The sequence below is a fragment of the Kogia breviceps genome, chromosome 2 (genome assembly GCF_026419965.1).
Source record: "Kogia breviceps isolate mKogBre1 chromosome 2, mKogBre1 haplotype 1, whole genome shotgun sequence".
Classification (NCBI taxonomy): domain Eukaryota; kingdom Metazoa; phylum Chordata; class Mammalia; order Artiodactyla; family Physeteridae; genus Kogia; species Kogia breviceps.
Window position 1 is genome coordinate 63425752 of NC_081311.1, and position 16276 is coordinate 63442027.

Below are 16276 nucleotides of genomic sequence, written 5' to 3' on the forward strand. Positions count from 1 at the left end.
GAGAGGGAGATGGCCTCCTACCCAGCTCAACGGACCATTTGTTGGGCATCTACTACATGCTGGGCAGAAACTTTGACGTCATCTCATTTACTTCCCTCGAAGCCATTTCACAAATGCAGAAACTGAGGCTCAGGTGCAGGTAAGACACTTGCCCAAGGGTAGACATCTGGTGAGCACCTGGCCAGTTAATTCCAGAGTCAGTGGTCATCTACTGACACATTGTCCCTGCTCTCCTTGCCCTCCTGTGTATCACAGCTGCCTCCATGCCCTTCTCAGGAGGGCCTCAGGGTCCTGGACACCGGGCTGGGTGGCCGGGGGTCAGGTTGGGGTGAGACGAGGACGAGGAGTGGCGCTGGGTTTGGGAGTCACGAGGAGAGGGACACAGAGTTATCGGATGTCGCGGCCAGCCCTGCAGTGGTCAGTTGGGCTGTCCTCTACTTTGAGGGGGTGCTCCGTGTCTGCGGAGGGAGTCACATCTGGGAGGCGACCCGGGGCGCCCAGGCTCGGACGGATGCTGCGGGCAGGGGGCGCTGCGCAGGCCAATGTGTGCCGGGCGCCATGGCGACGGCGCGGCGCGAGGCCCGCCGGCAGCGGGCAGCAGAGCCGGGAGGGTAGCTGCGCCGCTCGGGAGCCTTCAGCCCCGGCCGCTGCCCGGCCGCCTCCGGGCGGCAAGGGGAGTGAGACCCCGCGCAGGGCTGGGCCCGCGAGCGCACGCCCCTCCACCCGCTTCCGCCGGGCCCTAGACCAGAACCGCCAAGCGCAGAGGCTGGGGCGCGCGCCAGCAGCCCAGCGCCGGAGACCCGCGGTCCCCTGACGGCTCACAGGGGCCGGGCCCGCTGCCTCCCTCCGTCGGTGCCTGTCCCAGAGCGGGCCGGAGTGGGCAGCGTGGAGGGTGAGTGACCCCGGGGCTGGGGCTGGGGCTGCGGGTGGGTGGGTACCGACTAAGGAGCAGTGAGCCGAGAGAGAGGAAAGGGACTGGGGGTCTGATCAGGGGCTGTCCAGAGTCCGACACTGTGACACTGTGTGTATGTGTGTGTGTGACACACAGACACACACTGAGAGAGGGAGAGAGAGAAAGACCTAGAGTGCTCTGTAGTGTGTGTGAATGAATATGTATGTGTGAGAAACAGAGAGAGAGGGAGGGGGGAAGAGACCTGGAAGCCTCTGTCCCTGTGTGCAATAGGATGCTCCCTCCTGCCTGGGCAGGGCATCCTTTGAAACCAGCTGAGGACAGCTTACCTATTAGCTTTAGAGTAATTGCCATCCCTTCCAGCAGGCAAAGTCACAGAGGTGGAATTCTACACAAGATCTCCTCAATGCAGAATTTCCCTCCCTGGGAGAAAGGAGAGGGAACTATGGACCTGACCTCCAGGACTGTAAGGGATAGGGATCCCAGGCATAATGGTCCCATTTGACCATTGAACTATGTGAATGTGTTGTCAATTTAAACAATTTTTAAAATTTACACGTGAAAAGGACCGGCAGACACCACCTTAACCCACTAGTGACCTCAACATATCACTGTTAACTGGTGTGTGCATGCGTGCGTGTGCCTGTATGTGTGTGCACCTCTGCACGTGTGTGCATGCATGCATATGTTTGCCTATGTGTTTTGAGAAGAAGGATGCCGTTTCTGTTCAGCAGCCTGAAAGAACCTGGGATTCAGCTGTGATTAAAGATCCCACCAGGCACAGCCAGTACAGCCGAGGGGAAGCTGGCAGCCCTGGCTCCACTTTCTGGGTCCTGGAACCTACAGAAACACAGGCCTCATAGTATCAATAGTGTATATGTGTCAGTCCTAATCTCCCAATTCCTTCCATTCCCTCTTCTGCCTTGGTATCCATACATTTGTTCTCTACATCTCTGTCTCTATTTCTGCCCTGCAAACCGGTTCATCTGTACCATTTTTCTAGATTCCACATATATGCACTAATATACGATATTTTTTTTCTCTTTCTGACTTACTTCACTCTGTATAACAGTCTCTAGGTCCATCCACATTTGTACAAATGACTCAGTTTCATTCCTTTTTATGGCTGAGTAATATTCCATTGTATAAATGTACTACATCTTCTTTATCCATTCCTCTGTTGATGGACACTTAGGTTGCTTCCAGGACCTGGCTATTGTAAATAGTGCTGCAATGAACATTGGGGTGCATGTGTATTTTTAAAAATAATTAATTAATTAATTAATTTTTGGCTGTGTTGGGTCTTCGTTGCTTCGCCCCGGCTTTCTCTAGTTGTGGCGAGCAGGGGCTACTCTTCATTGTGGTGCGCGGGCTTCTCATTGCAGTGGCTTCTCTTGTTGAGGAGCATGGGCTCTAGGCACGAAGACTTCAGTAGTTGTGGCTCGTGGGCTCTAGAGGGCAGGCTCAGTAGTTGTGGCTCGCAGGCTCTAGAGGACAGGCTCAGTAGTTGTGGAGCACGGGCTTAGTTACTCCGCGACATGTGGGATCTCCCGAACCAGGGCTCAAACCCGTGTCCCCTGCATTAGCAGGTGGATTCTTAACTACTGCTCCACAAGGGAAGCCCTGGGGTGCATGTGTCATTTTGAATTATGGCTTTCTCTGGGTATATGCCCAGTAGTGGGATTGCTGGGTCATATGGTAGTTCTATTTTTAGTTTTTTAAGGAACCACCATACTGTTCTCCATAGTGGCTGTATCAATTTACATTCCCACCAATAGTGCAAGAGGCTTCCCTTTTCTCCAAACCCTCTCCAGCATTTGTTGTTTGTTAGATTTTCTGATGATGCCCATTCTAACTGCCCTTAATGTTAATATCCTAAATAACCATAGTATAATGATTGAAACCTGGAAATTAGCATTGATATAATACTATTAACTAATCTGCATACTTTATTTGAATTTCACTCCTTTCCCCGCAAAGGAGTCCCCTGGAGTCCTTTTCTAGTCCAGGATCCAACCGAGGGCCATACACTGTATCTTTTTTTGTTTGTTTTCTCCAACCTGTGACTGTTCCTTGGTTCTGGACTTTCCTGACCTTGACATGTTTGAAGAATACTGATCAGTTATTCCACGGAAACCCCAGAAACTTAGGTCTGCCTTATGTTTTCTTACAATTAGATTTACTTTATGCATATTTGATGAGACTACTACAGAAGACATATTGATAAGCCACACACTATCAATATGTATTAATGGTGGTGTTAATGTTGAGCACTTGGTTAATGGGGTGTCTGCCAGATTTTTCCATTATAAAGCTACCATTTTCCCCTTTATAATGAATAAGTATCTCATAGGGAGATACTTTGAGACTATGCAAATGCCTTGCTTCTCACAATACTTTTACTCACTAAAAGCATCCATTGGATGGTTCCTGCCTGCAACAGTTATTATACTGTTATATTTCCTCAGTGTTGATCTTCTACTTAACATCATTCCTCCTACATTTATTTTACTCTATGGGTTATAACCCAGTTTTACCATTATTTTGTTGCTTAAATTACCCCCAGTTTTGACTGTTGGGAGCTCTTTCAATTTGGCTCCCGTGTCCTTTCAACATGCCACCATGGATTTTTTTTAGTATCTCCTTACTTTCTGGCACCATAAAGTGTTCCAGGCTCACCTTGTATATTCCCTGCTCCAGCCCTGGAATCAATCAACAATTTCTCTAAAAAGGTCTGGTTCCTTATATTGGAGAATGGCATTTAGAAACCAAGACCTTGGCACTAGATGTGATCGTTGGCACTGGGGTTTCATTGCTTCTAGGCCCTCTCGAGGGACAGAGCTAGGAAATATATGGTGCTAACACACACATACTTAACATGTGCATCTTTATTTCTATGTCTATCCATCTGTATGTGTATTGAAAACTATTATGCCTCTGATTCCAATCTAATATTACAGGATCATTTTAACTTTCCTCTTTTCCTCATCTGTAACTTCTTTCTCTAACAGTGAGAAATCTAACTCTATTTATCCACAATATATTTACTTATTTGTTCAATCTTGGTATACACATAAGGTAGATTCAGTATTGCTAACCCATACCCTTATGAGAAACACATTTATTAATGAGAGTATAGTGTATGTGTATAGTTCTTTTTGTAATCTTATAGTATACGGTCAAAATACTGTTTTCCAAAGTTACTGAGGTTAGTTTCTTGCTTCCCCATTCCCCTTCAGTGTGGTTATTTTATTCATTTGTAATGCATTTAGGTTCATTTGTTATTGTTTGTGTCCCACTTTGGGTTTCCCCCACATCCTGATGTTAACTTATTTTTTGAAGATGTGAAACATTGCCATAATTCTAAAGAGTCAGATACGTACAAAAAGATATACTCAGAGAAGGGTCACTCCTCTGTCATCTCTACTACCCCATTCTTCCTTATTCTTACCGCCTCCCTGTATAGGTAGCCAATCTCATTATTTTCTGATTTACCTTCCTATACTTCCTTTGTACAAATAAGCAGATAAGTGTATATTTTCCTATATCCCCTTCTTTCTTACATGAAGGGTAATATACTATAGATACTCTTTGCACTGTGCTTTTTGCATTTAGCAGTATATTTTGAAAACCTCTTCATATCAGTTCATAGATGTCTTCCTTATTCTTTTTTACAGCTGTATAATACTCTTCTGTGTAGATGTACCATAGTTTATTCAACAACTTCTTTATATGGGCATTTAGATTGTTTCCGATATTTTGCAATTACAACAATGCTACAATGAATAACTCTGTGCGTATGTATTTTGTGTCATCAGAGGTGTATATTCAGGATAGAGTGAGATTCTCAGATCAAAAGATAAGTGCAGAGGTTAGGCATCGCCTAGTTCCCCTCCAGAAGGACTGTATTGGTTTTCATTCCCACCACTGATGTCTGAGAGCTCCTATTTCTCCACAGCAAATACCATTTGCATTTTAAAAATTATGAATGAGGTTTGAACATTTTTTTCATATGTATTATCAGTCTGCTCTCTACAGCGATATTGACTTTCCACGACATTTAAACTCCCTGGCACCCAGACCAAACTCTCACCACTAATCCATAGTGATTTAGGGACAAAGAGACTGTAAATCAATTAGTCTCCCCCTCAGTTTCACATCTGTAAAAAGGAGAGAATAATGGGCCTGCTGTGAGGATTGAGTGAGCCAGTGCCTGGCATCCAGTAAGTGCGCAGGCAGAAAATCAACATGGGGGAGGCCGTTGGTGGAAGAAGACCCCAGCCTTGGAAGATGACTCCTGTCTGCAGGCACAACAGACAAGAACAAGGTGGGGCCCCCCGCACTGCCCCCAGACCTAGAGGGGCAGAAACACTAGGCAGTTACCAACACACGGCCTCAGGTAGCCAAGATGTGGACCTGGCTACTAGTCCTGAGAGCAGGTGGGACCCAGGTCTCATGAGAAAGCAGAAGCTTGGGGATCAGAGTGAGGACATCAGGTAGGAGGGGCTAGAGCTGCTTATACCTCCCCCTACCTGACAGTCAGGATTGATCTGTCCCAGTAGTTCTCAACTTTGGCTGCCACTCAAATCTCCTGGGTAGATTTGGAAAATATGGTTGTCTGGTGTGAGCCTGGGCACTGGTCCTTTTCCAAGTTCTCCGTTGATTCTAGTGAGCAGCCAGTGTTGAGGACCACTGGCTTAGAACCTGGAACAGGGCTATGGGAGCAGAGAGCCAGGCAGGGCTGGATGGATCTAAAGTTCATGGAGAGAAATCACTGGTCAGTATAGACTGTCTTTAATAGGACTGTCCACGGTGGTACTGGCTGCTCAGTTCCTCTCTCCTGGAAGTGTGTAAGCAGAGGCAGGATGACGACCTGGCAGGACATGGAGGAAAGATGCAAGCCAGAGGGGACCGGCCCCGATGGCTGGAGGTCTCTGGCTCTCTGCGAATGAGGCATCTCTCACTCTGGTGGCTTCTGTCATTGCAGGGTGGCCCTTCGACAACGCCACATGCAAGATGAGCGGCTTGGTGCAGGGCATGTCCGTGTCAGCTTCTGTTTTCACACTGGTGGCCATTGCCGTGGAAAGGTGAGAAGGTTCCTGTCTGGTTATCCTGGGCCTGGCACTAGGACAAGCTGCTATCTCCACTGCTGGGCCTGCCAGGAGGCCGGGGCTGCTCTGTGGTCGGTGGGGCTGAATCCTGAGCCACAGAGGGAATGGCTGTGGGGCTGGCTGCCTTCTAGACTTGGGGGACTGCAGAGGACACTGCCACCTCCTTCTGGAAGGCCCGGAGGCAGCTCCTGAGGAGGTTTAAGAGGGATTCCTGGGCCCTAAGAGGAGCTTGGGGGAAGTCCTTGTTTCCTGAGCAGCAGGCCTCCTTGCTGGTCCCTGATTCCCCATCTCCACCGTGTCCAGCTACTTCTGGTCTTTCCACATCAGATTCCATCAGATTCTCTGATAAGCATGGGTCTGCTAATGGAATGGAGCCAGGGACCAAGGAGGCTTTCTTTGCAGGCAACACATCTGACCCAACTGCAGTAGGTCCTCCTCTCCATCTTCCCTCTCAGTGAGCTCTTTCAATAAGGGTTCACTCCAGGCACTTTCCCCAGGGCAAGGGAGGCAGGCAGGTAAGCTGGAGGGCTGCCTAGCTGCATGACCTTGGTTAAGTCACTTAACTGCTCTGAGTCTCAGTTTTCTCATCTGTAAAATGGTAACTATCCTACAGGGTGGCTGGGGGGCTTCAGTGAACTTCTGTTTGTAAAGCTGATACACACCACCTGGCATAGAGACCAAATGTCAGCTGTTAATATTATTCTATTTCTTCCTTACACCCACACCCTCCTCCTTGTCCTCTTCCCAACATGGGCACCTACTGGCTCCATCCTTTCTAGAATCTAGTGTCTTCATCCTCTCTCCACGTTGGCCCTCATCAAACCCAGTCTTTTGTGACCCAGTGAAGTAGGCAGCTGGGGAGATAGAACTGGGTTCCTGTCTGCAAGGCCACTGATGGTAGGGGAAGTCCTCCTTCACCGAGCTTCATTTTGTTGTCATCGTTAACAATGGGTGAGTGTGCAGTGTCTCCCAGTAGCGTTTGGAGTATTCTTCAAGTTCCTGTCTCCTCCAGGAAGCCTTCCTGGTCTGCCCCAGGATTCCCCTCCATCCATTAAGTGTTATTGCACTTACAGCCAGTACTATGTGCTTTAAGAATTACTTGTTCTCTGGCAATTCCTTAAGTATGTGCTTCTATGAGACCAGTAGGCCAGAGTCAGGTAGGTTGAGAAAACAAGGCTTGAGACTGGCTGTGGGAAAAGTAGAAAGTGTTGTCAGGCCGGGGAAAGGGTGGGGAGTCGGGAGAGCAGGACACAGTTTGCTGAAGTAGAAAGAGCAAAACATGGCTGGGAGTCAGCTCTAGGCCTGTGTTCTAGTCTAGGTTCAGCTCCTAAACTGCCCCATGACTTTCTTAGACTAATTAGATTGGCATCTTCGACCAGGAGAACTGGGCACAGGTATTTTTTAAAATGCTTCAGGAGATTCTAATGCACAGTGAGGGTTTACAGCTGCAGGTTTATATGGCACAGTGGAGCAACACAACCGGGAGGCGTCCCGGAGGGCTCCTGTGCACACGGGTCTTCGTGGAGGTGCAGCCCAGCGACTCGGGCCTAGCCTCCGAGTCGGGCCCGAGCAGCGGGTCCCCCAGGCCCGGCCTCCTCCCACTGCACAGTGGCTTTGTGGCCCCCCCTGGCTTGGCCGCTGAGGGTCCCAGCTTTTCCCATACGCCCCTCACCATACCAGCCTGGGACGTTTGAGTGGGACATGGAGGGCCGGCCCCTGAGCCCAAGGGCTCCGGCTGGACACCCAGGCATGCTAGCGGCCTGGTGTGGTGTTAGGAGAGGGTGCCATGTGCCTCCCTCTCAAATACAAGGCAGTGAGCAGTTAGTTGCTAGTGGAATCTTCTCTGCCACTTCCCCCCTTAGACAGAGGCAAAGGAGGGTAAGGGGAGAGGAGCCTTGTTCCCCCAAAACCCTTCTGTATGGTAGAAGCCACCGACATCATCTCACTGAATTCTCAAAACGCTTTCAGAATAGGGATTTTTAATCCCTTCTAAAGACGTGAAACTGAGGCTAGAAGAGATGAGGCTATCCCAGTCTCAGCTGGAAACCCTAAAGGAGTCTGTGTGCCTCCAGTGACTGATGGTTTTGACCATCTCCAGCTGTCTCCAGAAGGAGCCCCGGAAAGGTGAACACAGTGAAAAGTGTAAATCCTAATTAGGCAGCTGGGAAGAAGCGAAAAGCAAGGCTGGCCTGTCCATCGGATGCTTGGTGTCCACTTCCCCGTGTCCTGTATGCATGATTGAAGCCACTCCCCTGATCCCTTCCCAGGAGAACATAGTGTGTTCTGTGTAGGTTTGTCTTGTTTGTTCCAGGAAGTGTCCAGGGCCATTCTCTTCTCCCCAAAGTACCATTTACAAGGACGTCATGCCTGAGCAGCTGTGGAACTAGCCCTGGGGAGCCTGCATCAGTTTCAGGCACTCTGGGTCTGAGCCCAGAGAAGGGTGGGTCTCTGTCCTCCCTCCTCTCCTCATAGGGCCCACCACCATCACAGCGGCCCAGGTGAGAGCTCACAGTGTGACAGGCAGCTGCAACGCCACAAGAGGCATCAGTTTATTTATTCATGGACAGGAGGAAAGGAGGGCATAGCACCCACTTTCAGCCTTCTGAAACACATCTGCTCACTGGAGCTGCAAGTATAAGCCTTCCCCAAGGCCTTTTCCCCTGCTCCCTCCAGGGGATTGCAGGGAAGAAGTTGGCCAACCAAAGCTATGGTGTCCTCTGGGGCCTCTGGGATGACAAACACTAAACCTCTCCCTGGCATGGATAACTTGTGTGCCCTAAAAAGGGATGGGGACCATCCCTTGTTTACTCTGGCTCTCACCCAGCATATCTGCATCACCTTGAAGAGAGAGGCTTCTCTCCAGGAGGTGGGAGGAATTGGGATCACCTTGTGATCCTTGCACGGCTTCAGTAATCTGCAGTTAACTGGATATTTCCCCCTCGTCTCTATAGAAAACACACTGCCCCCAGAATTTTAGTGAATAAAAAAGAAACATTTCCAGGGCAGAGAATGTGACTCTGAGGCTCCAGGAGTCTCCTTAATCGACACACGATGACTTAAGACTTAACCCTGTTTACTCCATTCTAAGTACTAGATGTAGGGGCAGAAGAAAATTCCTAAGCCACTGTACAGTGTGTTCTCCAAGCATGTCGCCAGACACTGTCTCATTTGATCCATACAAATGAGGCTGAAGGAGATGTTGCTGTTTTACAAAGTAACTGAGGCTCAAAGGGACCAAGGTCACGAGCCACAGAGCGGCAGGGTTTGGGTTAGAATTTGTCTTCTGGTTTCTTCCCAGGCCCCTTCCTTCCTTCCAAGGAAGGTAGATTGGGGAGGAGAGCTGGAAATTCCCACAAAGACTTTTTGCCTGATGGTGAACCAGAATGCTCACAGAACCAGAATCCCCACCCTCAAGCTCTTGGTCTGGGAAATGAGAGTCTATTGTATTTACTCTTGTAATATCTGGCCTGACCTGTTCTGTGTATGCTATCTATGATCTAAGTATTGAGCAGGCTGCCAAGATCCATCATGACCCCACCCTGGTTAAGGTGTCTGGGAGTGATAGATGAGGAAAGGGTGTGCCATCCTGTCCCTCATTAGGTAGTGTATGTGTGGGCCCCATTTCTGGTGCTGTATCAGTGTTCTGTGTCACATGGGCCAGAGGATTCCTGGCTGCTTGCTGTAAAGAACTCTGACTCCAGCCTCTAAAAATAGACCAGAGAAAGGGCCCTCTTAAACCCAAGTGCTTGTCCCTGTGGCAGGGGGGAATCTGTTGGGAGACACTGTCTGGTCTCTCCTCTGGTGTGTGTTTCTCCCTTAGCATGGTCTCCCCAACCACAAAATCACAGCCTTTACAGCTGCGGGGAGACCAGGGCACTCACCCAAGCCAAACTTCTATTAAGGCCCCTTTGTTTTACTTCCCCACAAAGATGCCATGCTTTGAAAGATTAGGCCTGCCAAAACAAAAAACAAAAAAACCCCTGCACTAGGCCATAATTCATATATTTGCTGTTATTTTTATTTCTTTAAAAAAATCTGTCAAAGGCTATGCCTGCTGGTTCAGATTTGATTTGAATCACGCATGACTTGATGCTTTCAGGAGGGGTGAGGCCTTGTGGGTACCTGTGGAATGTCTGGTGTTTTGTGTATGTGGCAAAATATATACAGCATAAAAGTTACCATGTAACCATTTTTAAGTGTACAGTTCAGTGGCATTAAGTGCCTTTGCATTGCTGTGTAACCATCATCACTATCCGTTTCCAGAATTTTTTTAACATCCCAAACTACAATTCTGTACCCATTAAACAATAACTCCCCATTCCTCCCTGCCCCTGGTAACCACCATTCTACTTTCTGTCTCAGTGAATTTGATTACTCTAGGTACCTCATGCAGGTGAAATCATACAGGATTTGTTCTTTTGTGATCGGCTTATTTCACTTAGCGTAATGTCTTCAAGGTTCATCCATATTGTAGTAGGTACCTAATTTCCTTCATTTCAAAGGCTGGGTAATATTCCATTATATGTATATGCCAGTCCTTATCCACTCATCCATCGATGGACATTTGGGTTGCTTCCTCATTTTGACTATTTTGAATAATGTGTGGAGTTTTAAGATATTGGAAGTAGCTCCTGAAAATAGGGTGTGTGTGAGCCCTGAGGACAGATGCCACAGGTTGGGACCCAGGATCTTTCCCATCTTGGCATTTATGGGTGATGAAGCAGAGGCTCAAGGAAAGCTATGATTTGTCTCATTCCCCTGTGCCCACCCCATCTGCTCTGAGCTTCTGTTGGGCTTTACTTCTTGACTAGAGTAGCTAGAAAATTGTATGTTCCCTCCATGAGGTCATATTTTATGAAGGTATTTTTATAAGTGTAGGTTTATTATCCTGGCTGGAATCCTGTGACCCAACAAACACCAGGGCCCTGTCAGGGGCCTTGTCCAGTTACCCCAAGGCACACAAGGGCAAGCAATATGGACTTCACCCCATGTGCCATCCTTTGCCTACAAGCTGGTTGGGTTGTCTAAGGTGACTGACTGCCCTTTCATAGGCAGCAAGTTTGGAAATGAATTGGATGTGTGATAGGGGAAAATGGCCAGAGGCCTGATGACCCTGAGCATCCCCAACCCAGCGAAGCTCTTGAAGGGACTCCGTGTCCTGTCCTGCCATTTGCAGCATGAGCGATCATTCTAATCACGGGTCTCCACTGAGGAATGGCCTCTTGACTTGACCAACACCATGCAGCACTCAACAGACCAACATGAGCTGGAGGCAGATGCCCGGCCTGGACCCCGAAAACCGCAATCTGCCCAGCCCTCTGCCGAGGACTTTCTCTTGGGGCCTGGAGGACACATGAGTTGACTTAGGTTGGAATGGAGGGCAGAGTTGGCAACTAGGATGAGAGCCCCCCTATCATTAGTCTACTGTGTATTCGTCCAAAACTCCAGGTGACAGCCAAACTGAGAGCTGGATGGACAAAGCATTGCTATTAAGCTCTGTACCTTTTTGCATCCGTTTCCTCAGCTCACCCCTCAGAAGTGCCACTGAGGAAAAATAGATGAGAAGGAGGTGACCCAAATGGGCTTCACTGCAAGCAAACAATGTGGAATCAGCAACAGACTTCTTGTTGAACAAGCCAATTATTTATGTTTCTGGCATTTTATTGTTGGTGTTTTTCTCTCTCTACACAAATACTCCATTGTGGAAATTTTACAAAATTTAGATAAGGAAAGAGAAGAAAATAAAAAGCACCCAAATCCCACCACAAGAGATAAGTACGGAATCATTTTCTATGCATATATATGTTTTAAAATTTTATAACAGCTTTATTAAGGCATAATTTGCATACAATAAAATTCACCCATCTTATTTGTACGTTTTGATGAGTTTTAGCTATTGTATACAGTTGTGTAATCACCACTACAATCAAGATACTTCCAGCATCCCCCGCAAAATTCCCTTGTGCCAATTTGTAGTCAACCCTCTCCCCTCCTCCCTGCCCCAGATAACTACTCATCTAATTTTGGAAGGTCATATACTTGGAACAATATGGTGTGTAGCTTTTTGAGTCTGGCTTCTTTCACTCAGAATAATGCTTTTGAGTTTCATCCATGTTGCAGCATGAATCAGTAGTTTGTTCCTTTTTATTGCTGAGTAGTATTCCATTGTATGGCTATATGATATTTTATTTGTCCATTCATCAGTTGATAGACATTTAGGTTGTTACCAGTTTTTATGAATTTATGAATTATGAATAATGCTGCTATGAACATTCATATATGTCTTTATATGTATATATGTTTTCAGTTCTCTTGAGTAAATACCTAGGAGTGGGTTGGCTGGGTTATAAGTGTATAGTTTAACTATGCAAGAAACTGCCGAACTGTTTTCCAAAGTTGCTGTGCCATTTTGCATTCCCATCAGCAGTGTATGAGAATTCTAGCTGTTCTTGCCAACACTTAATAGAATCAGTGTTTGAAAAACTTTCCTGGGACTTCCCTGGTGGTGCAGTGGTTAAGAATCCACCTGCCAATGCAGGGGACATGGGTTTGAGCCCTGGTCCAGGAAGATCCCACATGCCGCAGAGCAGCTAAGCCCGTGAGCCACAGCTACTGAGCCTGTACTCTAGAACCCACGAGCCACAACTACTGAGCCCATGCGCCACAACTACTGAAGCCCATGCCTAGAGCCTCTGCTCCGCAACAAGAGAAGCCACTACAATGAGAAGCCCGAGCAACCGCAATGAAGAGTAGCCCCTGCTCGCTGCAACTAGAGAAAAGCCCGCGCGTAGCAATGAAGACCCAATGCAGCCAAAAATAAATAAAAATTTAAAAAAATAAAAAACTTTCCTGATGACTAGGGATGCCAGGCATCTTTTCATATGCTTATTGGTCATTCTCATTTTATTTAAAGTGTTTTGTAACCTATCTTTTGAAATATGATTATATTGAAATGTAATTATATGATATGATTACATTGTAGAGACTTCAGTACAAAAATTTGCCCTGAATCTAAGAGGAATTTATCACGAACAGAGGATTTTTAAATCCATCAAGAATGGGTTTAAAGCAAGATAGATCCTTTCAAAGGATCCTGTGGATAGAATGTGGTAGGGGTGGAGGGCTATTTTAATAAGTGATTAGGAATGGCCTCTCTGAGGAGGCGAGATTTGAATATAGGTATGAATGAAGTGAGAGAGGGAGCATGTGAATAGCTGAGGAAAGAACAACCCAGACAGAGAATATCATGTGCAAAGGCCCTGAGATAGGAGAGGGAGCATGAGAAAGGAGGTCATGCACATCAAAATGGTACTGAATTTCAATAATCACATTTCTGGTCAACTCAAAACATTTACTGAGTGCTTGTTAAAAGCCAGGCACAGGGGCTTCCCTGGTGGCGCAGTGGTTGAGAATCCGCCTGCCGATGCAGGAGACACGGGTTCGTGCCCTGGTCCGGGAAGATCCCACATGCTGTGGAGCAACTAAGCCCGTGAGCCATGGCCGCTGAGCCTGTGCGTCCGGAGCCTGTGCTCCGCAACGGGAGAGGCCACAACAGTGAGAGGCCCGCATACCGCAAAAAAAAAAAAAACAAAACAAACAAACAAAAAAAAAGCCAGGAACAGTACTAAGTGCTTTGTGTCTGTTATTTATTTCTCACAACAGAGCATAAGCTCCATGAGAACAGGAGCTATGTCTATTTCACTCACTTTTGTGGACTCAGATCTAGGGCACTGCCTCATACGTAGGAGACACCCAATAAATGTCTGTTGAATGAATGAAGTAATTACATAAACAGGTATTTCTTATTATTCCCATATTATAGATGGAAAAACCAAGTCTCAAAGAGTTAAGTAACTTACCGAAGGTCATATAACTAGATGGTGCTGAAGCTGACTCAAATCTTGGCGTGTCTGACCAGGAAGCCCAGATTTTTGCCACTCCCTCAAGGTGCTGTGAATTCTCCTTCCTATATTTGGGAAACTGAGGTTCAGAATAAAAGAAAGAGGCTTGATGGGGATCCCCTTTAATCCTAAAAATAAAACCAGCCAGCCACAGGCTCCAGACTGCTGTTTTAGCCATAAGACCACAGTTCCATCACATTCAGTGGCTTCCACAGATCTGAGATGGAAGGAATACCAGCAGTTTAAGTAAACGATGTGCATTTAGTCTGATCCAATACCACATCAAGCCTTCATGGCAGCCATGGGCTGAAAGAAATCATCCTTTGGACTCCTCTGCCTTGTGGTCACTGATGAGGTGAAAGCTGCTGAACTGGCTGTCAGGTCCCACCTTGAGTTGTTTGTGTTCTCTTAGTAACTGCAATGCCCAGGCCTTTGAATCCCATAACCAACAAATGCTGCTGTTGTCATGTGTAAGCAACCAAATGAATGTGGGTGGAAAAACCCAAGCTTGGTGATTTGGGCAAATTAGCTTATCTGTCACATAGCCAGTGGGGGTGTTAAATCACTCTCTGTTTGAGGAATAATCACTCCCCACTGCCCTCTGTCTTCCTCTCTGCTGTAGCATGTGTTAGGATTTCATTCCTTTTTCAGGCTATTAGTCTATTTTAGCCAAGATATTTTGACTTCAAGTAACAGAAATACCCAATTTAACTGCTTTAAACTCTATGAAATTTGTTATCTAATGCAATAAGAGATTCAGAGGAAAAGTAACTCCAGGCTCGGTTAAGCCAATAGCTCAAAGATATCTTAAGAATTCAAGTTCTTTCCATCATTTGCTTTGCTAATCTCTGCATGTCAGCTTGGTTCTCTCTCAGGCAAACTCTCTTGGTGGTTAGTGCCTCATAAGCGGGCTGCAGCAGTTTCACTTATTTGTGTTAGCCGAGCTTTGGCTAGATTATGCTGCTATAACAACCTCTAAAATTTCTGTGGCTTCAAACAACAAGCATTCAGGAGTATACTCTCCTTTTAAGATAAAACCTTTTCTGGAAACACTGGGCAGCCTTCCCTTCATCCCACTGGACAGAATTGTATCACATTTGCATGCCTGAAACAAATACTGACAACCATGATTGTTTTAGCTTATTTAAAATGCATTCCTTTGCAGGGGGAGGGTGGAGGGATAAATTAGGAGTTTGGGATTAACATATACACACTACTATATATAAAATAGATAACCAGCAAGGACTTACTGTATAGCACGAGGAACTATACTCAATATTTTGTAATAATCTATAAGGCGAAAGAAGCTGAAAAAGAATAGACAGATATATATGTATAACCGAATCACTTTGCTGTACACCTGAAACTAATACAACATTGTAAATCAACTATATTTCAATAAAAAGAATAATAAAATGAAATGCATTCCTTGAAGACAGTGGAGGGGCTGGCTGCCCTGAAGCAAAGGTATGTATAGAGGAGTAGATTCCTGAACAAATTTAGGATTCTCTTAGAAAGGAGGAGGTAATATGGTTACTGGGCAGGCAACTAGCAGTGTTTGCTATAATATTCAAAACTAAAGCCATCATTTTGCTTACCCTCCATCCTAACCAAACTATCTCAGTAAATGACACACCATTCAACCAGTTGTCGTAGCCAGAAACCTAGAAGTCATCCTCAAATCCATCTTCCTCATCTTCCACTCTGTCCAACCAATGATCAATTCCATTGATTCTACCTTGAACATAGCTCTGTAATCACTCATCTCTTTTGCCACCCAAGTCCAGGGCACCACCATCATCTTTTACCTGGGCCACTGCAGCAGCCTTCTCATTGTTCTCCCTGCCTCTGTTCTTGCTAAAATTCAATCCAGGCTTCAAGCTGCTAACAGAGCCACTTGTAAAAGCAATTCTGACATGTCACTTTCCTGCTAAAAACCCCTTCTAGGTTTTTCATTTCTCTTTTGGAAAAAGTTCAACCCCCATGTCATGCCTTCCAAGGCCCTCCACCATTTAACTCTAACCACATCTCTTCATAATCTCTTTCTGGCTTCTACCTTGTCCCTTTTGCTTTATTAACCCCTTGTCATCTTTCAAGTCACAGATTAAGGGTCACTTCCTTGGAGAGGTTCTCTGTTCCCACAAGGCAATGCCTTGTACTTCCTTTATCACTCTACGTATCCAAACCATTTTGGGGGCAGCACCCCACAGCTTGTGGGATCTCAGTTCCTCGACCAGGGATTGAACCCAGGCCATGGCAGTGAAAGCCTGGAATCCCAACCACTAGGCCACCAGGGAACTCCCTCTACTTATCCAAACTTTTTGGACGTATTTGAGGGAACTCCCTCTACTTAT

At 46.5% G+C, this 16276-nt stretch overlaps 1 long non-coding RNA gene across 1 annotated transcript; it reads left to right on the forward strand.

Annotated features, from left to right (window-relative positions):
• Positions 1-572: 572 nt before the first annotated feature.
• Positions 573-12877, forward strand: LOC136793552 (uncharacterized). Its single transcript, XR_010838949.1, has 3 exons — positions 573-892; positions 5898-5997; positions 11546-12877. It is a non-coding gene; the product is annotated as an uncharacterized lncRNA (long non-coding RNA).
• The last annotated feature ends 3399 nt before the right edge of the window (positions 12878-16276 follow it).